This window comes from Bicyclus anynana, chromosome 13, assembly GCF_947172395.1.
Source record: "Bicyclus anynana chromosome 13, ilBicAnyn1.1, whole genome shotgun sequence".
In the NCBI taxonomy this organism is placed as follows: Eukaryota; Metazoa; Arthropoda; class Insecta; order Lepidoptera; family Nymphalidae; genus Bicyclus; species Bicyclus anynana.
This window is the reverse complement of record NC_069095.1, coordinates 9,642,382-9,668,046: the sequence shown is the minus strand read 5'-3', so window position 1 is coordinate 9,668,046 and position 25,665 is coordinate 9,642,382. Positions and strand designations below refer to the sequence as shown.

Below are 25,665 nucleotides of genomic sequence, written 5' to 3'. Positions count from 1 at the left end.
ACCTAGGTAATATATCCTTCTACTTTAACCTATGACTAAAACATGCTTCTCCAGCAAGGTTGCACATTTAAGCCTTTCATTTCTCAAGTGGGAATTTTGCTTTGATCTCTATCGGTTATAGGAACGGAAGTAAGTGGGATACTTCAATGAAATTCAGACGTGATTTCGTGAGTCGCCATCTCATTATGTGAGGCAATTCTTTTTTTTTATGGTCAATAATGGAAGAATTTGTGGTTAGTCATGAGTTTTGTCATGTAGATGCTTAATTCTGGTATTGCAGTTATATCACTCACATCGTTTTTTATTTGTAAAATTTTTGGTAACATGAGGAAAATTTTTAAATACATCATTATCAACCCATATTCGGCTCACTGCTGAGCTCGAGTCTCCTCTCAGAATGAGAGGGGTTAGGCCATTAGTCCACCACGTTGGCCCAGTGTGGATTGGCAGACTTCACACACGCAGAGAATTAAGAAAATTCTCTGGTATGCAGGTTCCCTCACGATGTTTTTCTTCACCGTTTGAGACACGTGATATTTAATTTCTTAAAATGCACACAACTAAAAAGTTGGAGGTGCATGCCCCGGGCGGGATTCGAACCCACACTCTCCGGAATCGGAGGCAGAGTATATATCCACTGGGCTATCACGGTTTTAAATACAGGAGTCAGCTTATTTTGTGGTTATGCACGTAGGTAGTTAGTTGATGTAATTTTCTAAGTCATTATTCAAACCTTAATAATAATGAAAGTGAAGTGTTAAATTAAAATTCGCAAAGGATTTATTTTGTGATCCTTTTCTCCCATTCTCAAATTGACTTCCGATATGAGTGAATTTTTAATATTATTTCTAAATTGTCTCAAAACTAATTTGTGGTTATTCCAGCTTATACGTATCAACAAGCTTTTTAGCATTGAAGTATAATGACGAGTAAAATTTTTTTGATTGTTAACGGTTTGCCACTATATTATTATGTACTATAAAAATAATTTAACAATTTTCAAAATCAGTTCAGTAGATCCAGAGATTACCCCCAACAACCTCACAAACATAAAGGACATGGTCCAAAATTATATGGAGTCTAGGATCAGTCATTGTACCCTCGCGGAATTAAAAGAAAATATTTTTTTTAACTATTTTTGATTATATATATATTTACTTTAATTCTTTCGAAATAATATTCATTTTCTCCCAAGAAATGCAACACTAACATTGGCGGAATGATGACGTTTTCAATGCAGTAGTCGTTTTGACGTTTGCTGTCAATTGTCATGTCATAGTTACTTTAGGGGCGCCATCTTGTTAAAACTCAAAAAGTTGGGTTATAATTTTATTTATTTCTTTTTATTTAGTTAAATTTATCACTTTATTTAGATTTTAATAAAATCCTTGTATTTTTTTAAATTTTAATGATACGAGGTACTAGAGTGGACCTGAAATGGACCATTTCCTTTTACGTCTCTATATTATTAAGTATAGATTTATGTCACATGTAGTTAGTACACTCAGTTACGTACGCTCTCCGGTATGTCGACATCTGGAAGAGTGAGCAAATCTCAATATGGCGATCTAATACTAGGCAACAAGTTTGCAAAGAGCGAAAGTCTGAGCCATGCGGATTTGCATGCCGGAACTGGACGGAATCTGGTTGAAACGTGCGTCATTTCCGATCATTTCATACTCGCTTGGCGCAAAAACTCATTCACATGTGTGAAATATTTATTCACTGCATTCACTTTAATTATCTGTGCAATTAACTGCAATTAAAAAATACCATTGCTGATTTTTCTTCTGATTGTGTAAGTCCTGTAGGCTCCTTAATGGGACCTCACCGGCGTCATCAGAAGTTATGGACGAGCGCAGAAGTTTCGTCTGATGGAGCTCGAAGACAGGGCGGAACAAAAGCTTTAGCTTTTAGCGCTTTCTGTTCTGAGGGCGGAACGACTCTCTATGGGCGTCTCCACAGAGCCTCAGATATCGGCGTAAAGGGTCGTTCTGGAAGGTGTTATTTATGGAGAGCTGAGTTATTTGCTTTTCTTCTTACATGAAAAATTTTCGTTTCGTCTAAAATTTGCTACTCCAAGTTGTGCCCTACCGTTTCACCCGCATGGATCCCGTTCCTGTGGGAATATTAGGATAAAAATTAGCTTATGTGCGATTCTTAAGTACTTCTTCTTCTTCTTCTCTGTCGCTGCGCTCTTGACAGAGCGGTCGTGGTCTTTAGGACGTGTTGGAGGCAGATGTAATACGCCTCACGAGCATTCGCCACTTCTCCCTTTGTGTAGTGAGTCGCGTACATTCATGCAAAGGTTACATACAAATCCTTTCAACCGTTCAGTAGATTAAATAGTGTAAATTAACTTGTATCTTGTTATATCTGAATATAAATACGTACAAAAGTGATTTTAATTAAAATATTAACAGTGGAATTCATAAATGTTGAAGGGGCACCTCCAGGGAATCACTCACCAGTTGTTGTAAAATTCGACACTCAGCAGCTGAATGATCCCCTGAGGGTGCCCCTACAACGTATATAAATTTCACTGTCAGTATTGTTTAAAAATAAAATTAATATTACATCATAAACATATGGTAACAGCTGATGATTGTAATGTAATTCTTTCGAAAAGTAATTAGGTAATTTTATTTGCACGACACACTCATTATTTTCGTAAGAATATATGTATTATGCATATACCTTGCCTAATTGTTGTATTGCTGACAATATGTTGACTTAATGACTCGAACGTTTCCTCACTTTTCACAATAAATAATAAAGTTATTTTACTCCGGTAGACGTACCGTAGAGCCCAGTGGATATGACCTCTGCCTCCGATTCCGGAGGGTGTGGGTTCGAATCCGGTCCGTGGCATGCACCTCTAACTTTTCAGTTGTGTGAATTTCAAGAAATTAAATATCACGTGTCCCGAACGCTGAAGGAAAAACATCGTTAGGAAACCTGCATACCTGAGAATTTTCTTAACTCTCAACGTGTGGAGTCTGCCAATTCGCATTGGGCCAGCGTGGTGGACTATTGGCCTAACACCTCTGAGAGGAGGCTCGTGCTCAATAGTGAACCGAATATTGGTTGCTAATGAATTCTAGTAGTAAGGTGTGCACTGACATGCGCGTTGAAGAAATTGAAGGTGCGTCAGCAATGCAACAACATTATTTGGATATTTAAAAAAATATTATTATTCATCTGTATACGAGTCGTTGCTCAGCAACGGTTTTTTGATAATCGTTTTTCCTATAAATCCATACTAATATTATAAATGCAAAAGTAAGTCTGTCTGTCTTTCTGTTACCTTTTCACGGCTAAACCTCTGAACCGATTTAAATGAACCTTGGTATAGAGACAAAGTCAACCTTGGACCAGAACATCGGCTAATTTTTTCCCCGAATAATCTGCTGATTAAGATTATACGCGAACGAAGTGGCGGGCGTTCGCTAGTAATTTAATAATGCATTGCTGACGATCCGACGTTTCTTTAATTTTTACACAAGCGCGTTTGAACTTTACAACTACATACCAAAGTAAAACCGTTTTGCTGAAATATAATATCTATGCTTATTTCCTACTCGGTCCGGATGAGATCTGAAGCTTTTAAATTAGTCACTTGTCTTCAAAAGCCCATGATTCAATTCCAGAGAATGTAGGTACCACCTATGACGTCATCATGCCATCCTAATATTTTTTAGAATCATTGTAACGAATTGTAAGTACATACTCATATAGATATGGATGACTTTTGAAAATCATCACTATGTCACATGAGGTCGTGTTGTTTGCGTCATAGATTCCGTTCCTAGTATATATTCTACTGTATGATAAATTTCTGGCTTTGGTTGTTAAAAGGATAAGCACGTGTGCGTGCGTAAACTGAAGTAGAGTTGGCAAAATACGGTGTATAACATCGACACCTGGTTACCAACAAACCGTTGCTTAGCAACCACTTACAGGCAAACTAATGATTTTAAACTTATTTCGTGGTTGTTCATTATGAGTCCCGTCGTGACCACGATCTGGGTCGAAATATCGACATTAAAAATCTTTTTATCGTGGTATGTACCCGTTTAAATAACATTCATCACTTACAGGCAGATGATAAACTCTGTGACGCACTAGCGGTTAACTGGGGACGCGGCTAACCGCGCGGTTATCCGCTTCTGATTGTAGGAACTTAACCGCCCCAAAATTAGATGTTAAATTCTTCATAAAACATCTTTATCAAGCCATCCATGTTTACGTATCACGTTCATTATCATTTCAAGTTTCCCATGTTACATTCACTGATGTAATCTACTATCACTTTCATTCACTTATCTGGTACCATATAAGTAAAATTCACTGTCACGTAAAGTACTTGGAAATCTAGTTATTCCACGCTTATCTTCGCTATCATCATTAGAACTTAATGAAAACGAATCTCTAAATGTGATGTTAAGTTTTAAATTCGGAAAAAAATACGAGTAAATATACCTACCTATTTTTTTAAATAATTCTTAATGGAAGTATCTTGACGGCCTCTGTGGTGCTGAGTATACGCGGTGGATTTACAATACGGAGGTCCTGGGTTTGATCCCTTATTAATCGGGTTTCTTAATCGGTTCAGGTCTGGCTAGTGGGAGGCTTCGGCCGTGTCTAGTTATCACCCTACCGGCAAAAACGTACCGCCAAGCGATTTAGCGTTCCGGTGCGATGTCGTGTAGATACCGAAAGGGGTGTGGATTTTCTTCAAACTTCTAAAAAGTTAGCCGGCATCTTAGATTGTGTTATCCCTTTCCATCAGATGAGATTATCGTCAAGAACTAAAAAAAAAATTACACTAATAACTTAAATCCCTACTCTATAATACAAGGAGAAATAGATGGTTCCCGTTCCCGTAGGAAGACGGGGATAATATGTAGCCTATAGCCTTCCTTGATAAATGGGCTATCTAACACTGAAAGAATTTTTTAAATAGGACCAATAGTTCCTGAGATTAGCGTGTTCAATCAAACAATCAAACTCTTCAGGTTTATAATATTAGTATAGATATCAATTTAAGACTAGAAATCCAAACAAATTAAATTATATAGGTAACGATATGAAACGAGCTATAGGAAAAATCCTTTGGAGAATGATAAATTGTGTAAATTATTAAATAAAAACACACGTATATGTTTGGGTGCATTTATGTATCTATTAACATATCACAACTAAGAAATATACTGCGAGACATTTTTATTATTTAGAAAAAAAAAAGAAATTGCAATATAACAAATATAGCTCGGCAAATTCGTTGGTAAGACTCCCAATGGTACTTGCGGGCCAGGAGAGGGGTAGATATACCGCGCGCGTACGACTTTACACCCGCGCAGTCCTTCCCCCTGTCGCCCGCATATCATGGGAATGTCATCAACGAACTTGCCAAGCTGTAGCATAAATGCGTAAATATTTTTTTAGACTGATAAACACATTACCTCTCTTTTTTTTTGGTAGATTATTAAATCGATTGTCTTTAAGTCCATTCTTAGAATTGAACCCGGGAAGTTTGGTATGCGAATAGGTCACTCACTATCAGACCTTGGTGTGATTAAAGTAAAAGTTGCGACAAAAAGCCAATAAGACTTGCGTAAGTAAAATTTTACAATCTTATGAAATTCTCTGTAGGTGATACTCATTTGATAACAATTTAGAGCAGCGGAATTAAAGCCTCATCGAAGCCTCCACAAATTTCCCAAATTTCGTTTCAATTCCATTGCGAATTATGGTGAAACTGTTTGGTGTGTTGTTATATAATAAGATCACGTCTTATATTAATAACTAGCTGACGCCGCGCGGTTTCACCCGCGTGGTTCCCGTACCCGTAGGAATATGGGGAAAATATATAGCATATAACCTTCCTCGATAAATGGGTTATCTAACACTGAAAGAATTTTTCAAATCGGACCAGGAGTTCCTGAGATTAGCGCGTTCAATCAAACAAACAAACTCTTCAGCTTTATAATATTGATATAGATAAATATCGAATTCAAAAACTTGTAACCAGTGTAAATGATTTCAGTGAGCAAGCTGGTCTTAGGATGAACATCTCAAAGACAAAATTCATGGTTATATCAAAAAGAAATATTGATAACCTTGAAATCGACGTAGCCGGCCAAAAAGTGGAGAGAGTGCGCAAATACAAATATTTGGGTACGTGGCTTAATGAAACCTGGAGTAGCGATCAGGAAGTTAAGACTCGCATTGAAATAGCACGAAGTACTTTTAACAAAATGAGAAAAGTTCTCTGCAATCGCAGTCTTAAGATTCCTCTGCGCATTCGACTCCTCCGTTGTTACATCTGGCCCATACTTCTATACGGATGTGAAGCCTGGACAGTAAAAGAGGACATCAGGAAACGTATAGAAGCGTTCGAAATGTGGGCTTTTAGACGCATGCTGGCTATCAGTTGGACTCACAAAGTGACGAATGCCGAAGTTCTGCGACGCGTCAATCAGAAGCGTGAACTTTTGCAGACCGTCAAGACGAGAAAAGTCGCGTATCTAGGGCACGTGCTACGACACGAGAGATACGAGCTTCTACAGCTCATCTTGATGGGAAAGGTTGCTGGTAGAAGAGGCGTTGGTCGCAGAAAGAAATCTTGGCTGAGAAACATCAGAGAGTGGACCGGGATCGCGAGCGCCGCACAATTATTTCGCCTCGCGAAAGATAGAGACGAGTTCAAGAATCTGACTGCCAACCTTCGCTAGTCGGAGAGGCACTTTAAGAAGAAGAAATATCGAATAGAAGTGTGTGAACAAGTGCAAAGTTCAGTTTGCTTTATTCGTAGCACAAGGTTTTTAACCACTATACTCAAAATATGTATAAAATTGGAAATTCTTTTCCAACACAGGTCTGTAATAAGTCCTCAAGCAGCACATATTTACATTTAGGTACATATATATATTTTTTTAAAAAATATTTGCCATATTTTTAATAAAATGACCCATTCTCTTCCAACTAGTCGGGGAAGACTGTGCTAGGAGTGGGTACGACAATAGGCCAACGGGGCTCGAACCACCACCCCTCGGTGATGAGTCCGACCGCTCTTACCGTTGAGCTATTGAGGCTCAATGTATATAAAGTGGTAGGTACTAAAATCGGTCAAATTTTCCCATGTAACTCCTATCCGTAAACACCTCGTATGAAAGGAAAAAATACCATGTCTATGTAAACATTTCGCAAAAAAACTAGACAATCAAATCTATTAAAACATACGCCCGGCCGTGAAATACAAGTACAGTGTCATAAACAATTACAAATATCCAATAGGAGTTATTAATTGAAAACATATTGATATCCTCATTCATAAGTTCAACGCTCGCTGCTCGGAGCGCTGTAGCGAGAAACAACCTCGCTCAAGGCCTTCATTCATCGATACTTGTACGAATACGTAACTCATTGATGGTTTGTCGCGTATTAGCAATGTGTAGCATTTACGCCGCGCTTGCTTTTATCTTTTAGTTTGACGACCTTTCTGACGTCATTGGTTCGTTTTTTTTATTCTTTACAAGTTAGTTCTTTACTACAATCTCACCTGATGGTAAGTGATACTGCAATCCAAGATGGAAGCGGGCTAACTTGTTAGAAGGAGGATGAAAATCTACACCCCTTTCAGTTTCTACACGGCATCATACCGAAATGCTAAATCGCTTGGCGATACGTCTTTACCGGGAGGGTGGTAACTAGCCACGGCCGAAGCCTCCCACCACCCAGACCTGACCAGAGTTTATACGGTTGCACCGCCATTGGTTTAAATTTGTGTCTATTTCTCTTCTCGAGTTTATCTCGTTGGTCGCATGTTAGCACTCCTAGGAGCTTGCGACGATATAGGTATATCAATACAAAGCGTCACTGGTTATTCATCTTTTATACATCTACAAAAAAAATCTATCTTTTAAAGATAACTTACTATACTCTTTATAATTATCTTATAAGCGATACGGTAGCGTACAATGAAAGTTTACACGCAATATTTCTCGCAAATTAAAATAAGTTTAAAATCTGTAGGTATTTTGTGTTCTGTGACTCTACTTTTATTAATCCATCTATTTTTTCTACATTTTAATTTTAATAGGTCTGCAGGCTAATTCACTATCTTTGACGTATGCTAGTTAGCATATTATACGAAATTGAGATTATATGTAACAAAACGTCATCCGGTTCCTACTGGTTACGGGTACGGGATGTCTTATGTATAGCTCAGCAACTTCGTTCGTTACTCTCCCGATGGTCCACGCCGGCCGGGGGGTGTGTAGCGATGAATAAAAACCCCACGCGTACGATTTCACACCCGCGCAGTCTTTCCCCCGTCGCCCGCATATCATGGAAGTGTCATCAACGAACTTACTTGTAGGTGGATTTTTTCAATTGATTTGATGTTTATTACAATAAGTTGATAATAAAAACCAAAATAGCGAATAGGCCAGCTGGTGTAGTATAGATATGAAATAGCATAACATAGACATGGAAGGTTTTTATGACGTCGAAGTGCGTCACAATATAGAATTCCACGCGAAGTCGCGGGCCACAGCTAACAATTTGTATGCGCGCGAGTACGCGCATGCATATTTGTGACAGGACGCTCAACAATAGCCGGAATAGGAATAGGAAGCGACAAGCAAAATGGCCGTGCAGACTGACTCCCCAGACAAGTTCCGTAACCAGGTTCTTGCCACGGGGCTCGCTTTTAGGGTTCCGCAGTAAAACTGTACATGAATTCTGTAGTTAGCGCTTAGCGGTTAAAATTACAGTGCTCTGACACCGCTCGTTTTCATCTCAACTTCGATGCTAGTGACGAAAAAGTACATTGTTAACCGACTTCAAAAAAAGGAGGAGGTTCTCAATTCGATGTATGTTTTCTTTTTAATGTCTGTTACCTCATACCTCAACTGCGTCATTTCTTAATCGATATTAATTTTTTTTTTTGCTTGAAAAGGTATAGTTCCAGGTTGGTCCGATTAAATTTTTATGAAAATCAGGTTAGTAGTTCTGTGTTAAAATGAAAATAATGAAATTTCCCGTACTGTGAAAAATAAAATCTTTTTAACAAAAAAAATAAACTTCAATACCTATCACAAGCTACAAAGCGAAAAATAACATCGTATGTGCTACCTTCTGAAGGCGGTGCCAACATAGTAATGCATTAACTTAGCCGATTAAATCATAAAGTTTAAGGATTTAAAGACAGTTGCTTCCCGTGGTTCTTTCAGAAACAACTTTAATTAATTTAGCTTAAGTTCGCCATACAAACAGTTCTAATTATATTAAAAGTAACTGCGTTCAAGTTTGTTCTTTAAACTTGTGACACAAAGAAAAATCTTTATTTTTAAAATAAAGTAAAGGAGCGAAGGGATGATATCTAAATTATTATACGTGCAAAGTAAAGAAAAATTATAAATAATATAATTTTAGAAAATATCTACAAGATTCTTAAAATAAAGATACAGAATTTATCTGTGGAAATTCCGATTCGTGCTTGGATTTTTTATGGATGGTAAATTTTAGAAAATTCTTTGCCCTCGAACAATGCTCTGACCGGCTTTCCGCATAAACTGTACCCATTTTCTAGACCGAGAGCTACTCGTATAAAAGCTTTCAGCTAACAATCGAATTTTTGGACAACAAAATATAATAATTTAATAAATAATCACAATGCAATGCAATGCAATATCGCCCCGGCTGTAACTTTCAACTTACGGCAATTATATCTTAATGTACTATTATTTAATTTAATTCATCATTATTGGCCTTTTGTAGGGTTGGTTCAATTCCGGTTCTATTGGTAAAACATACAAAAAACTAAATTATATTAATTATTTTGTAATTTAGTAACGATGAACTCGACTAGTCGACAGTATGAGTTTCGGATTCTACTCTGTCTCTATCTAATTAATATAGACAGAAAGAGTTAGTATGTATTTGAAAATCACTATCGAGATCACAGATATAAGAAGTAACTAGATTTATAAAGTGGCAATTCTTTGTATTGAACCCAGCGTACCCAGGGGCGTGGCCTGTGTGTTTATGTGCGGTGGATTTACAAAACGGAGGCCCTGGGTTCGATCCCCGGCTGGGCAGATTGAGATTTTCTTAATTTGTCCAGGTCTGGCTGATGGGAGGCTTCGGCCGTGGCTAGATACCACCCTACCGGCAAAGACTTACCGCCAAGCGATTTAGCGTTCCGGTACGATGCCGTGTAGAAACCGAAAGGAGTGTGGATTTTCATCCTCCTCCTAACATGTTAGCCCGCTTCCATCTTAGACTGCATCATCACTTACCATCAGGTGAGATTGTAGTCAAGGGCTAACTTGTAAAGAATAAAAAAAAAAATAAAAAATAAAAGGCCTAAATGGCTGTTTAATATTTAGTGAAAAATTAAATATATCACCCTTACTTTACAGTTGAATATTATTTACCTATTCCTTTTGTCACAGAATAAAACAAGACTTCTAGTACATGCGCGGACACGATGCGATTGCGATGTTCCGCACACCCTGGTGTACGCGGGCTACGCCCCCTTGCTACTTCTATTGCTAAAAGCGTTAGCTTTTAGCGTTGTCTGTTCTGTGAACGAGATAAACAAACCACATTCAAGAACAACGCTAGTGATGTATTTTCTTATTAAAACTGTGAAACTCGATCGCTAGCTCTCGACCTATCGTCGCAGATGCGAGTGACAACGGAAATCCTGGTTCACTAAGTTATTTAAAGAGTTCAACTACGTGTAGGTGTCGAATCAATAATAGCTTTATTGATTCTGTCGCGACACTTCTATTTTCCTCGTTACCGACATAATTGGCGATAAATTGAAAGGTGTTTGACATGTTTTCGTTTTAGCTCAGTTCCTGATTCCGTCAATGGATCCTGATGTTTTGTAAACATATTCTAATCGAGTATGTACTTAATTTATTTTTATGTAACAAAATAACATAATCAAAAACTAGTGGAAATTCGTGATATCGTCGGTGATTTAGTTATTTCGCCTGTAAGTCATATTTTCAATAATCTAACTGAAACATTTTTCAGCAATACAGTTTTTTATTCCGTTATCTATGCTTGAATTAGTACTAAGAAGTCAAATATGTTACTTTAACGGTCCCAATACAATTTATAATATTTTAGAAGCTATTCAATGATTAACTAATAATTCTAGGCGTGTGTTAGGTCATGGTTGTAGCTTGTTCGAATCCAGTTTGGGTATAATAACATGTTTGGAGTAGATTTAGTCTACTGACCTCAATTTCAGAGAAACTTTATCAAATTACTAGCTGATAATTACGCGGGTAGCCTTCCTCGATAAATGGGCTATCTAACACTGAATGTATTTTTCAAATCGGACCAGTAGTTCCAGACATTAGCGCGCTCAATCAAACAAACAAACAAACTCTTCAGCTTTATAATATTAGTATAAATATGATTCCCATGATAATAAACATTTTAGGCATTCTTTGCTGAAACGCAGCAGCATAGAGCCTTTACATGCAGTCTTTTTTTTAAAAGAGTATTAACCATATCTTTTAAATATGACCAATATTCCCATTCCCCTCCAACTAGTCGAAAAGACCGTATTAGGAGTGGGTACGACAATAGTGCAACGGGGCGGGGATCGAGCCACCACCATTGGTGATGAGTCCAACCGCTCTTACCGTTGAGCTATTGAGGCTCTTAAAAAAGTAAATGTATATTTTATATGTTGAATCTTTCATAACATGTTTGCAAGTCAGCAACTTAAGAATAAGCTGCTTCTGATTGCGAGGTCTTAGGTTCGAGTCAGGTCTGGGTTTGAAATACTGAGCTTTACTTATTTTAAGAAATTTTCACTAAAAATTTTCACCCCGGGTTAGAGAAGTCGATGGTGGACCCCCGAGCCTTGGTCTTGGTCATCATCATCTGATAGTGATCGTTAACTATTAAAAAATATCGTCCTAACCCCGACATTCCGAATTGGATTATCATGATCACGTGGTGTCTAAGGTCCCCTCTCCTGTTAAGAGGAAAGCCTAGCCCTGTAGGCTGTAGCCCACTAAATTACAGCCCATTGTAACGTTACCCACCGTAATATAATCATTATAATAATCATCATCATCATATTAGCCAACACGTCAGGACATAGGCCTTTTGTATAGCTTCCAAACACCACGATCCTGAGCCGCCTGCATCCAGCGAATCCCTGGACTCGCTTGATGTCATCAGTCCACCCATGGGTAGTCCAACAACACTGCGTTTTCTAGTGCGGGGTCGCCATTCCAGCACCTTGGCTGATAATAATGAACACTAATATACAAGTGGCTTATTGTGTCCAGTAGATTAAATCCACATAGCCAAATATAATAATATTCATATAATTAAGATCAACTACTTACTAGACATTTCACAGAGCCAACGGACTTCGAGGTCCCAAGGTGCTGGAATGGCGAGCCTAAACTAGGTAGACCGAGGACATCAAGTGGATTGCAGGAAGCTGCTGAATGCTGACGGCTCGATACGGTTGTGTATTAGAAGTCCCTGCAAGAGGCTTATGTCCAGCAGTGGACTCCATCGGCTGATGATGATGATGACTTCCTACACAGTGCACTGCATTATTATTGCTTTACTTATTTTTATTGCATTGTCACTCAAGACCAGATGAATCATATCTATTTACCTGGTGTTTAGTGAATTTGTTGTTGAATAAAAAATCCATTACCAAAATTAGTAATTAAATAATTGCCCAGCGCAAATTATTCTACCGATCGACTTCAGAGGTCATAATTTGGCCTTCATAACTTTTCTAATCTGCAGTGTTAGTTCAGACCAAACGTTATTATATTTATAGCTATCTAATACCAAACTTGTCCTGTAGCCATGTAACTTGTCGATTCTTTTTCTACTCACGCTTCGAGAATCAAAAAAAGTATGAGAATGACATTCACTATCGACAGGTCACGTGACCAAGTTGTCGATCGGATCTGTCATTCCCATACATTTTGTTAGTTTTCGAAGCGTTAGCGTTTTTAGAAAGAGAATCGACGTGGCACATGGCTAAGACCCCTTGTATCTTGTATCGAGAAACAATATAGATACATCAAAATTTATCAAAGCTTTTCACAAATCCCGTGGGAACAATGGATTTTTCCGGGATGAAAAGTAGCCTATGTGTTAATCCAGAATGAAATCTATTTCCATTCCAAATTTTAGCCAAACCACTTTAGTAGCCGCATCGCAAAGGTCCTAGGAACAAACATGCACAAGTGTGTAAGTACACACACACACACACAAACTTTCGCCTTTATATTATTAGTGTGATAGTGTAATTTTATAATTTACTTCCACATTTTAATAATTCACCAAATTTAGTCAAATTAGCGATACTTTGTGTATCCCTTAAGTTTTGTATTTTAATAATTTTAATTGGCAGTTAATGTTACGACCTTCTCTTGTGTTCGTCATGATCTTGTCAGTTATATGACAGGTTGTAATTTGAAATACCGACCAGTTCCAATGACTCCACGGCTCTCTGAATTGGTACATGCTATTCGCACCCGTAATAATACGGTTACATATAAAGATGTACTAAAAATTGCTTGACAAGCGCATTTTCCGGAGGCCCCTACTGAATTGGGGGTACCTTCAAAAAGATCTAGGGCACGAATTGGCACCAGCCCGAGGCTTAAACATCAAAACATCAAACCTAAATACTAAATTATTAAATGCAGTCTAATCATTGGTTGCGATGTAAATCCCAAAAATATTAAACAGTTTGTCTGTTCTTTGAGCGGCGTCTTATTTACTGTTTTTTTTTTAATAATTATTTAATTCTGTATTTGAAACGAGTTATTTCTTTCCAGATCCAGTATCCAGTCACTGCCACAGCGTGCCAGTACTTTAAGGTATTTATAACTTTGCTTTATTTTACATAAACAATTTAATATTATTTTAGTTTTTATAATTATTTACACTAACTAAATACAATAATATTTAAATTACTAGTAACTAACCTAACCTAAACTTATTATAAAAAAATATAAAATTATATCTACCGACTTAGGCGTCGTAGAATTCTTAGGAATCGATGATAAAGTGCCCAGAAGGCTGGCAGTATTGCCACGTAGTATGGCAATACTGATTCTCTGACCTAAATATAGGCCAGCATTCTGGTCACGGGAGGCGTCGATTAATAGCTTTTCGATTTCTTTAAAAAGAAAGCGAGTACTCGGACCCCACGGACCTAGCGTTTTAGTTTCAGTTTTATTTAAATTAATGACAGATAATAAAAAAATAAAACACGGTTAAAGTCATAGATTTACGATTCGGTACAAGTTATAATTCTATGGTTAAAGTTGTTGAGTAGGTCTCGAGCTGCCGCTACAGTAAAGAGGTTATGATGTTGGCTGAGCATTATTTAGTTTTTATTAATATTATCTGTAGCCATAATTTTCCTGTATCTATGGAAATATTTGACAGTGGTTGATTGATTTCACAACACGTCGTATTTTGTGTAAATGTGAAAATTTCGAATTGATTTTTGAGATATTTTTCGTGAATCTATTTTTGAGGAAATTATTTATTTATCGCGGTGTCATGGTAAAATATAATGTGTTATAAATTATTACTGTTAAGAGTGAACAGATATTTATTTGGGAGCTCGAGAAACGTACTCTTTGGATTGTCATCATGTTGAACGAATGTTTGCAAAGAAGAAAATATCTATTTATACAAGCTTTTCAGGTAACTAAATAACCAATTTAATATACGTACTCTTTATTTTTAATAAACCGTATTTAACTAAATATCGATTTACCTTTAAGAATACGTCTAGCCGTCGTGATCATAATTAGGCCCTTCTCGATTTTTAGTAATTTTATTTATACTAATATTGTAAAGTTTGTGAGTTCGTAGTAATAATTTCTAGATCTACTAAATTGATTTTGATTTTTTTACCAATGTAATGTCACGTTATTAATGAGTGTTATAGGCTATTTTATAGTTTCCCTTGACTACCATCTCACCACCTGATGGTAAGTGATGTGATGTCTAAGATGGCAACGGGCTAACTTGTTAGGAGAATGATGATCCACACCGCTTTCGGTTTCTACACGACATCGTACCGGAACGCTAAATCGCTTGGCGGTACGTCTTTGTCGGTAGGGTGGTAACTAGCCACGACCGTAGCTTCCCACCAGCCAGACCTGGACCAATTAATAAACCTCAATCGGCCCAGCCAGGGATTAAACCCAGAACCTACCACTGCGCCACGGAGGCCGTCAAATAGAATATCTATTCATAATATTAGTATGAGAATATCTTATTCATATCATGATTATTAATTCATAAGAGGCGGTTTGATGACATTACGTAAAATTATCCTTACAATATAATAATGATGAACGCAAGTCACAATGCGTTTTCCTGTTCCGTGCACCGTTACTATAATTGTACTGCACATGTTAAGCGACCATTGCGTTTCGTTCACAATTTTCACAAGTGTTTTTCTATACCATAGACATACATATTGTTAGAAGAGTCTTCTTTTTCAAGTTTTGTCCAACTAGATATGATTTCATAGACATTTTGTTCGGTGTAGAACGCCCGAATTTTTTTTTCACGATTTGTGTTTAATTATTTCACGGCTCATCGGCGTTGTAAAGTCTTAAAAGAGTGGTATACTTACATGTATGTATGTATGTATGTTAATTTGTATTTAATTTATGTACCTAATGGTATTAATTTCTGATCGTAAGTACATTTCATTATTACGAATTTCCGTAAAAAAGATTATGAACCTCTTCACAATGTTTAAAATTGTTTAAATTTTATTGTAACTTTTCACGATTATTTTATTAAAAAAAGGGGGAGGTTCTCAATTCGAGTCTATGTATTTTATTTGAATTTGTATTTTATTTTTTAAAAGTAACTATGAAAGTTATTAGACTTTGTCTTAGAAAAACAATGCGGTATATAGTCTGCTGGAATACACCTAATTTAATTTATTCCAGATAGCGAAATAAAAAATAGAAAAAAAAAAATATATTTTAGTAAGTCAGCATTTTAGTTACCGGAAAACACACATGCATTTAAATAAAAAACAAAGAATTTAAATCAGGCATATACCTATAGTATTATATACCTAGTTAAAACCACGCGGAGTATAAGCTAATTAAATTGACAAATCTATGAGAATCGTAAGCCTTAACTTTTCTGTCTGAACAAATCTGGATTCGCGGCAAAAAGGCGATCGCTTTGCTCTCAAGTTTTTGTTACGATAATGACCTTCGATTTTAATTATTGTTGAGCTAATTACAACATAATTTTATCATGCAATAATGTTTTAATTGTACACCGTTCTTTATTATATTTTCATACTAATTAGTTGTAGTGATTTAATTATTATATTAGCAGTTGTATAGAAATTATACTGGCATTCATTTAATAGATGATAGATTTCGTAGCACTCGAGAATAGAGATGATGACAGTTTATTAAATTGTATATAAATTAGGAGTATGCTAATAGAAAAGCCATTTTCTAAAAGTAACAGGGTATCTGCGATCATTACTTTCAGAGCTATAGGTATTTAAACGGGTCTTGGGGCACTGCCACGGATCTCTAATAAACGCCCCATACAAAATGGCACGAATTAATGACGTCGTTGATCACAATAATCGTTAGATTTGTATGGGCGTTAAAAAAAATTACAAATATCTTTGTTATTTTTGCGTTTATGTTTTTAGTTCATAGTATATTGAAAAATGTCACGTTTAATGTAAGGAAGCTAAAAATGTATGAATTTTCATCTAATTACGATAAAATATTTTTACTAATTTTGAAATTTTATAATCTTATTTATTTTGCAAACATTCAGACAATCTTTGTTTTTTACATATTAATTAGTTAATATTGACCTTATTTACCCGAATGTCTCGTAAAAATCAATATATTCAAACCAAGTCATCATCCCCATTGCGTGATACATCAGCGATGGTGGTTCCTCATTTGCGTTTGCGTTGCGTGTGCTTGCAAAGTATTCGGACATGAAACGATTTCGCACAGTTCGAAATTTGAAATTCGAAAACGGGAAACAAGAAAAAATCCAAGAGGGCCAACCGCCGCGGTTTGCCCACCCAGCCCGTTGACTATACGACTCGCAATGCCGTACCGCTGCAGTCGTTGGCGAATACCGCCAATTCCTCCGCCATACCTTACTTTGAGCCTTACGACCTATAATCCTCCTCGCTGTCGAACCAATCTGAACTTTATGCAAATACAAATAGATCTCAATATCCTTCAGGATGTAATTCAGCTAATTTTCCGACAGAGATAATGATTAAATTGTTTCGGCTTGTCAATTCAAACGAAATTATGCTGTTATATCTTGTTTAATAGTCGTACGCTTGTCTGTTTTGTACATACCAAGATGATACCCTCTAAGTAAATTACTATTTGCAGGGATTTTATAAAAATTCTCATTTCCTACCACAACTTTAACCGTGTGGAATTTCTGTTCCCAGGCCCAAGCGTTTTATGTTGTTAGTAGTAGTAGGAAATGTAGGATACACTTATAAAATTTTAATCTAGATCATCAATTGTTTGATTGAACCTTGTCATGCTTAAGAATAAGGGTCAATGGTAGATGATAGAGATCTTTATAGATGAATGTCTCATTGTCCACTGTTTCATTGTACATATACATATTATACATTAAAATGCACATGAAACTGAAACGTTGGAGGTGCATGCTCCGGACCGGGTTCAAACCTACGTCTTCCGAATCGAAGGCAGAGAACATCTGGCACAAGAAATTAAATATCAAACGGTGAAGGAAAACATCGTAAGGAAACCTGCAACTTGCACCAGAGAATTTTCTTAATTTTCTGCGTGTGTGAAGTCTGCCAATCTGCATTGGGCCAACGTGGTGGTCTATTGGCCTAACCCTTCTCATTCTGAGAGGAGAATCGAGCTCAGCAGTGAGCCAAATATGGGTTGATAATTATGATGATGATGTATAATGTCAACTAGCATAGTCAAAGAAGCCTGTTGGAGGGCTATTCTGTAACGATGTTTTATATAACTCGCAAATGCGAGTTTCGAATTGACCTCTATCTTACTCTTTATCTAATATCATGTTAGAGAGAGAGATAGAAGTGTTAAAATCTCGCACTTGTGAGTCATACAAACATCGTTAAAGAGTAGCCCTCCTGATGCGAACTGTAAACTGTATTCAGTGTTCTCGATTCATTCAGTTTATTCCTTATACGTGCTAAGGAAGACGCTATTTATCAAGATAACTTGTTTAATTGGTATCTAAACACTGGTTGACAAGCAACATAGCTGTGGGCCGTGTATCTATGAGAAAGACATCTTGATGACCGCTCGTTATCACCGGCTATCTTCTATTGATGTATCGCCTATTAGATACTACGTTTTTGTGGGTAGCAGTTGCGAATGATACAAGGGAGTTCATTGCGTTTATAACAGCGGCGTTTATAAACATTCAATCTAATGATGAAAATCATTGCACATAGATCGATCTGTACGTTTAGATCTATTGTAATAGATCTAAGCGTACCTACTACTATCTTAACATAAATCAAAGGTCTTCGTAGTTATAGAAGTTTAAAAAACGAGTTTATTACACTTTTAGAAGAGTTCTAGTCAACACGGGAGTAACTTCCTAAAATACATTTTTTTCTTATTTTATGCAGATAAAACAATGCATATATTTAAATGCTTATCACTCTAGTTTTTTCTTCTGTTAGACTTATTAGCCCAGGATCCGTGGAGCATTTTTACATTGGTAGTCAAGTTAATTATTTTCAGTGAGCAGCTTCATCTAGATGAGATACTCAACTCTTATATTTACGAAAATTCTTGATTCTGGTAGCTAACTTTTTGAGAGTCGGAACAAGAAAATGTACCACACAATTTGTAGGACATTGTGGCTGTTAAGTTGTATAACTATTAATTAAGCAACAGTAAAAATGAAAAACAGCTGGTTAGTAACAACTTTTGGTAAACAAGTTAGGAGGAGGGCTACCAACTTGTTTCAATAACAAGATTATTAAGCCCCACACATCCTAGGTTATATGATTTTTGTTTAAGACAGCATAGAGTCGAAATTATGGCGTCCAAATGTGAAATATAAATCTGTATGTTCCGTCAAAGTTCTAATCATATCCTAGACCACGTTCCGTACTAATACGACACGCAATTACACCTGAACTACATTGTATGTCCAGCTTCAGCAATATTGTTTTGTTTTTTATAAGCGTCATTAAGGTAATAGCTACTCTTTTAGTTCGCTATCTGTAACAATCTTTTCCGTTTATCGCTTTTTCTCTTATTTCTATTTCCTTTTCAATTGGTGCTATTTTATCTATCAAACGCTGTTAAATCAATTTTCTTAGACTTTGTTTAAGGGCATCTTATATTACAAGTATACCGTGACCTTGCCTAAACAGTGATGTGCGTTCGATATATCCAAAAACGTTTACTTAGAGTGATTTATATATGAGACAGTATTGTAATTGATCCTCCTAGTAATAGTATATGTACCATATTATGTGTTCATAAAACATCTACATGAGGCTGATGATAAACTCCAAGGTGGAAGATAGGAGTGGTAGGGGTAGGGTAGGGATAGTTGAAAGTTAACATCGATTTTAATGCGGACGGTCGCGGGCGTCGGCTAGTAAAGTAATAAGTTAGTTGATCGAAAAGTTTTAAGGTTGCAATTATTTCTGGCAAATGCTAAGCCCAAAGAAGTAGCATTCCAGTAGACTATGAACTCTTTTTTAGAATTCAAACTAACGTGCGTGCTATTAATTTATTATGAAACACGGCTATACTCACCTAATACAACGTCGGAATAAGCCAGTTTGGACAGAGCCGTGTGCAAGAACCAGCTCATGACTAAGGGCCCCCGTATGGGTTCGAAACTAGTCAGGCATACACCGACATCGAAATAGGGGTTTTCACTATGCGTAAACGCGCAATGCACCTTGGATGAGACATTTGTTACAAGATCCTTTACGATCTCCGTTTTCCACGAAACAAAATGATTGTAACGTGTACATTACTCGTTCAATTCCAGCATCTCGAATGCAACGTGCTTTATTGTTTAATAGGCTAATTAGTCTATGACGAGCGCGGGGTATGTACGTCAGCCGATTACGTTGTAATCTTCCATGGTCCATGGTCCATGGTCTGTGTGAGTCATCGCCGACCTGGGGACCACTAAGTTCGCGTTGGAAACCAGTTTACTGAGTATATTAATTGAAAGCGATTTCTTAACACCGACTCTATGGACTCTTTAATGTATACATATTAATGTCTTGTGTTTACGTATAAGATTTTGCTTTACCACCAGTGATTTTGCAATCACACTAATTTATAAAGGCGAAAGTTTGTGTGTATGTTTGTTCCTCTTTCTATTTCTATTTAACTTTTCTTCCCGGAAACATCCATGGTTCCCGTGGGATTTGTGAAAAACTGAATTCCACGCGGACAAAGTCTCGGGCGTCCACTAGTTCACTATAACTTCAAGAGAATTCTCCTTTCTAAATTTAGTAATAAGAAGAGGGTTGGTATTAATGTTAATAATACAAATACACAAGTTTATTTGTTTTGGAAGTTAGACGAAAAAACGGCTAAACGAATTTGAATCTAATTTAGGACGACTATTTTACAACCTGATAAATTACAGAATTATTAACTGTTTCTTTAAGGAGAGTTTGCGGGCTTCAATTGAATATTTTATTCAAAATATATTTCATGTGATTTCACGACTGCTAGTAAAAAAATAAATAGTGCTTATGAAAATCACAATTACGTCAAACAGACTTTTTATCAATGTGGGCATCACATCTGTTTGCAAATCCCCGATAAGTCAATAATCGTACACAATACGCAGTCGCTTCGCCTACTAAAGCGATACACCGTAAAGGGGCGTTATGTTGACGCACAATTTATCAAACACAAAATATTCAATGATACATCTATTTGAGGCGTTTCGAAATGAATTTCACGGTCTCCACTTGTTAAAAATGTAATTGTGTTACGTGCAAAGGCCCAGCATTGTGTAGCGTTATTTATAAAGCCGATGGCACACTAACAATGACAATTCAAACAGTGGGCAATGGCAGGCAGTCGCACGCTAGTTTTTGTGGCGAAGCATTATGGACCTCCGCGGAGCGGTTGCACTACTACCGTTAAAGTAAAAACAAAAGTTACAAAATGGGGAGTTTTAGAAGAGGCCTGACGTTAGACAATACATCAATTTATTGCGTCATATATAACGTAGTGAAAGTTAACTCGAGCATTGTTTTAATTCATCTGTTAACGGTAAACAAAACAAGGACAAACTGGCAGCAAAGACGCCGCCTTCGTACAGGAGTCGTTTCAGTGTGCAATAAATAGTTTGCAAATTTGAACGGTCTTTTTATGGTATATAATATATTGCACTGCGACAAACAATTCTGTTGAGAGTTTTGAAGATTTCGAGCCTCTAAATGTGTAATTTCTGTTTATGTTCGCACTAACATCTTACATTCTGATATGTAAATTATTATTTTATGCTTCGTAACTTTTATAAATTATTACACAATTACACGATTGGTATACATTTCAACAGAACAATGTTCATACGTTCACGTGTATTAAAACTTTTTTGACTATTCAGTTTTATTTAAACTTTTCTTTCGTAAATTAGGTTTGTGATACTTTGCCCATCTTTAAAACTGCGTGATACTTGTGTTTTTTTTTATTTTGACTCTTTCATTATTTTATTTTATAAAGAGAAATATTAGGAAGACAATGTTCTAGACAATCGTTTACATTATACGACAAGAATTTACTCCTCTAATGTGAGCGCTTGTCCTAATTTCAATCCGGCTTTATTTTTTACCAACTCGACCGCGATAGAGGCATCATGGGACGAGATATTTTAATTGCACCGCGTTTATCCGGGTAAAAACCCAGAAGATAAAAAAAAGAGTTACATATGTAACAACAATAGTTAATTTTTTTTAACTGTAAGTTATGCGTCAATTACATGAGCGATAATATCAGGAACAAATTATCAAGTACCAATAGCTACCGTGCATGCCTTAACGAGACAAGCTCGTGCCACATGAGTTCATGCGAGTACATACTTTGGGCTTATACCTACTCGTAGAACGTGAAGCTTATGATAGACTTATTGGGTAACAAACAAACTAGACTAGCACTGTCCCAAACGCCTTAATAATGGTGTTCTTTACAACCGAACAATATCATAAATAAATACATGCCATCTTGGCAGCACCATCATAAGATCACAGTCTTTGCCAGCGATTTCTAAATCCTCGATTTTTAGCCCGAAAGCAGATTTCAACCATGGTCACCTACAAACCCTATCGGTCCAAAATGTTCTTCCTAGCCGAGATCCAAGTCTCGCTGGACGTTATACATTGGTATTTTAAACTTCGGACTGGCAGAGATTTTACGCTCATTCAAATACCATAGTGACGCTGCTGCGGTCAAATTAAGGAGCATACAGAAAATATACAATCCCTACTCTTCCTCAATAAAGTCCTGGTTATAGTAAAGTGGTACATCTTAACAACTTCTTAAGCTTTACCAGGCTTCAGATCAGAACCTGCATGAATAATTGCTGTCACCTTTGGACTGTTCTGCTAAAAGCTCGATGCAGTAGCCTACATAGATCGCTGCGATAAGGATCAATTCAATGACGCAGATTATTTTTCGAAGATTGTAGCGCCGTCGCAATGTGGCTTGTCTCTCGGTTTTCTCGTCGGATACACTTTGAAGAGTGTGCACAGGAACTCCACCATCCTCGTTCCCCTCTTACCATAGAATAGTAAAACCCAGGAAACGGTGGCATACCTGGGGTGGATCTTTTACATCTATATTTTTCATTCGTACAGCAAAATTATGGAATACTTATCCGTCTTCTGTACCACTGCCTAAATTTAGAACACCTACAACTTCAGTATCTTAGATTTAGAGTCTACCTGTTTTTTTTAAAATCATCTCTGTATTCAAACAAAATAATAGTTTTTCTAACACCATAGTTAACACCCAGTGATCTCTCTATCTTTTTAAAGTCACAGCGGGTAGCATCCTCCGATGTACTGACAATAGGGGCTCTAATAGTTTTATGGCATGATGTTGTATTGTATGTTAACACCCAGAGCTTCCTTTGGATTGAGTCATCTACTTGAGTTTACTAATGTTTTTGTCACAAACACGGTAAAATGGTTCTGGTAATCGGGCTAAGTGTCATGATTTCATCTACTTGTGACTGTTTATCATAGGTGTAATTGAATGCTGAGAATCTCCAAGTATGTTGAGGCAACCATTAGTTCAACTAACTGAATTTAGATCTAGTTTAGCAGTTAGTGAGTTTATATTTACAAACAAAACAAAGGTTTTGATCATTCCTTGTAGATCGGTAGTGTCACGTAATGGGTTTTTTAAATAGTTCGGAGAAAATTGATACCCAATGTCAAATAATGATAAGTCAAAATTAATCTTCATTATATATTTGTTATTGTTATTTTTAACCATTATTTAATAGTTTCAAAGACATTGAACACAGCTGAGCGTAAGTTGTTTTACTTGTACTTGTGATGGTTTAGGTACGGATCTTAGAATTAAATAAATATTATAAAAAAATATTTGATAAATTTATGTACGTAAAATAATCGATCTTCAGAATAAACTATATTTTTTTCAAAGTCAAAGTTTTTAAAGTTTAAAAAAAAATCTTAGACAGGTGAGATTGTAGACAAGCATCGGGTTGTTGTTAAATAACAAAAATCCAATGCTTTCCAGCAAGTGTAAACTTATAGCAAATGTGTTTGTTTAAAGCAATTAAAGCCAATCCACACTGTGCGATTCAGAGCTTTATTGTATTATTTTACTAATACGCACGAAGGATATAGGACCGGATAGGATATATACTGCTACAATCGTATTTCTCACTAGTCAAATTATTTTTATTTAAATTATCCAGAAGCAAAAAAGTATTTGTAACTTGAATACATTGCTATTTTTTGCATTAGATATTACCGTAAAAATTGAACTAAAGCTAATAGGATCAAACGCACCCTATAGATCGAAAGCCTAGCCTGACCTCCGACATTTTATCAAACCTGAAAGTTCTCAGCTTTTAGAAAAAAAGTTTGGGCTATTAAATACTTCAGCCAGTGAAATATTTTTTTAGTTATTGTCATTACCATCTTACAAAATTATTTAGACTAAATATCCAATTAATCTTTTGTCTTTTATATAATCGGTATAGTTATGTAGTAGAATGCATTTAATTAATTATATACATTGATTTAAAACGTCTCTCTTCTCGCAAGTTGTGATTTCGCTATAGGTACAACTTGGATATTTTCTATGAAAGACTATAAACAACACGGTTCAGACGCAACGCAAACGCGCTGTGTATACCAGCATTTATAAGCAAACTAATTTCCCTAATTAACTTTTGAACATCATTATAGGCATCGTCGCACGAGTCTTAACTCTTAATCATAACAGGTAGTAACTATTCAAACTTACTTAGTTAATTATATCAACAAATGCAAAGGCATTTAACGCTTTTGTAGTGGCACGCTATAATTAGTGTTTCTTAGTAAATGTTGGATAATTCTCACTAAATCATTATGTAGGGTCAGTAGCATGTTAGGTATGGATGTGTACTCGTATTTTACATTCAAGACACTTCCTTAAATCAATCTATAGACGGTGGTGTAGTATGAGTACCTAATGTCAATCATAAAAATAAAATTGCTATAGTTTTATAGTTATAAAACTATAGCAATTGTATTATACCATACCTAACAATTACAAAAACCAATTGGTTTTGTAATAAGTAGGTATGGTTATAGTATTTCAGGAAGTCGATTTAGCTATTGGATGTAGTAGTAACGTCAGCATAACAAAAACGCATTGTTAAAATATCCAGTGATAGATATAGAGAGTATAGAGAGAGTATATACGTCTTCCAAAAAGATATTGTATTGTATATATTGTAACGTATTACCTATTGTGTTCTAGGATCTCACTTGATGCTAAGTGATGATGTTCTGTATAGCTCGCTCACTTGGGATGTGTTATGATCTGTTCAACCTACATTCATGACTGGTATCCACATTGTATCATGTCTCATAAATATAATGGCTTAAGAATAGAGACAAGGGGATAAAAGTTTCCAAATTCATTATTTTGGCTATTAAAAATCACACTACTAATTTATAGAAGAAACATACACACAATGTTTGTTCCTCTATTGCACTGCGGCTACTGGAGAGATTTGGATGAAATTTGAAATGGAACTGGGTTTTGCTCTGGATTTTCCCGGAAAAATTTGTGGTCCCGCGGGATATGTAAAAAAAAGGTTTTCACGCGGGCAAAGTTGCAGGCGTTCGCTAGTTAGAAATAAAATAAAAAACATAGTAACCACACTCCTGGAGTCGAGTCTGTCTGGAGTTAGAGTAGTTCTAGACACGTAGCAGTAGAACAGCCACAAAACCAATGGGAGAGTTTCTCATTATTATTATTGTCGGCCTGGCCTATTTATTGGCCCCATAACAATAATTTACGGACTTAGTATGATAATTTCGTCTCTGTACTGGAGGACTATTCTGTA

General features: G+C 36.4%; 1 protein-coding gene across 1 annotated transcript in view; it reads left to right on the top strand.

Moving 5' to 3' along the window:
• The window catches only part of LOC112048022 (gustatory and odorant receptor 22), a 140,514-nt gene that overhangs the window by 96,583 nt on the left and 18,266 nt on the right, over positions 1–25,665 (top strand). The window contains exon 2 of the transcript XR_008251399.1: positions 13,857–13,898. The gene's annotated coding sequence lies outside the window, so the exon portion shown is untranslated. The remainder of the gene's footprint in view (positions 1–13,856; positions 13,899–25,665) is intronic.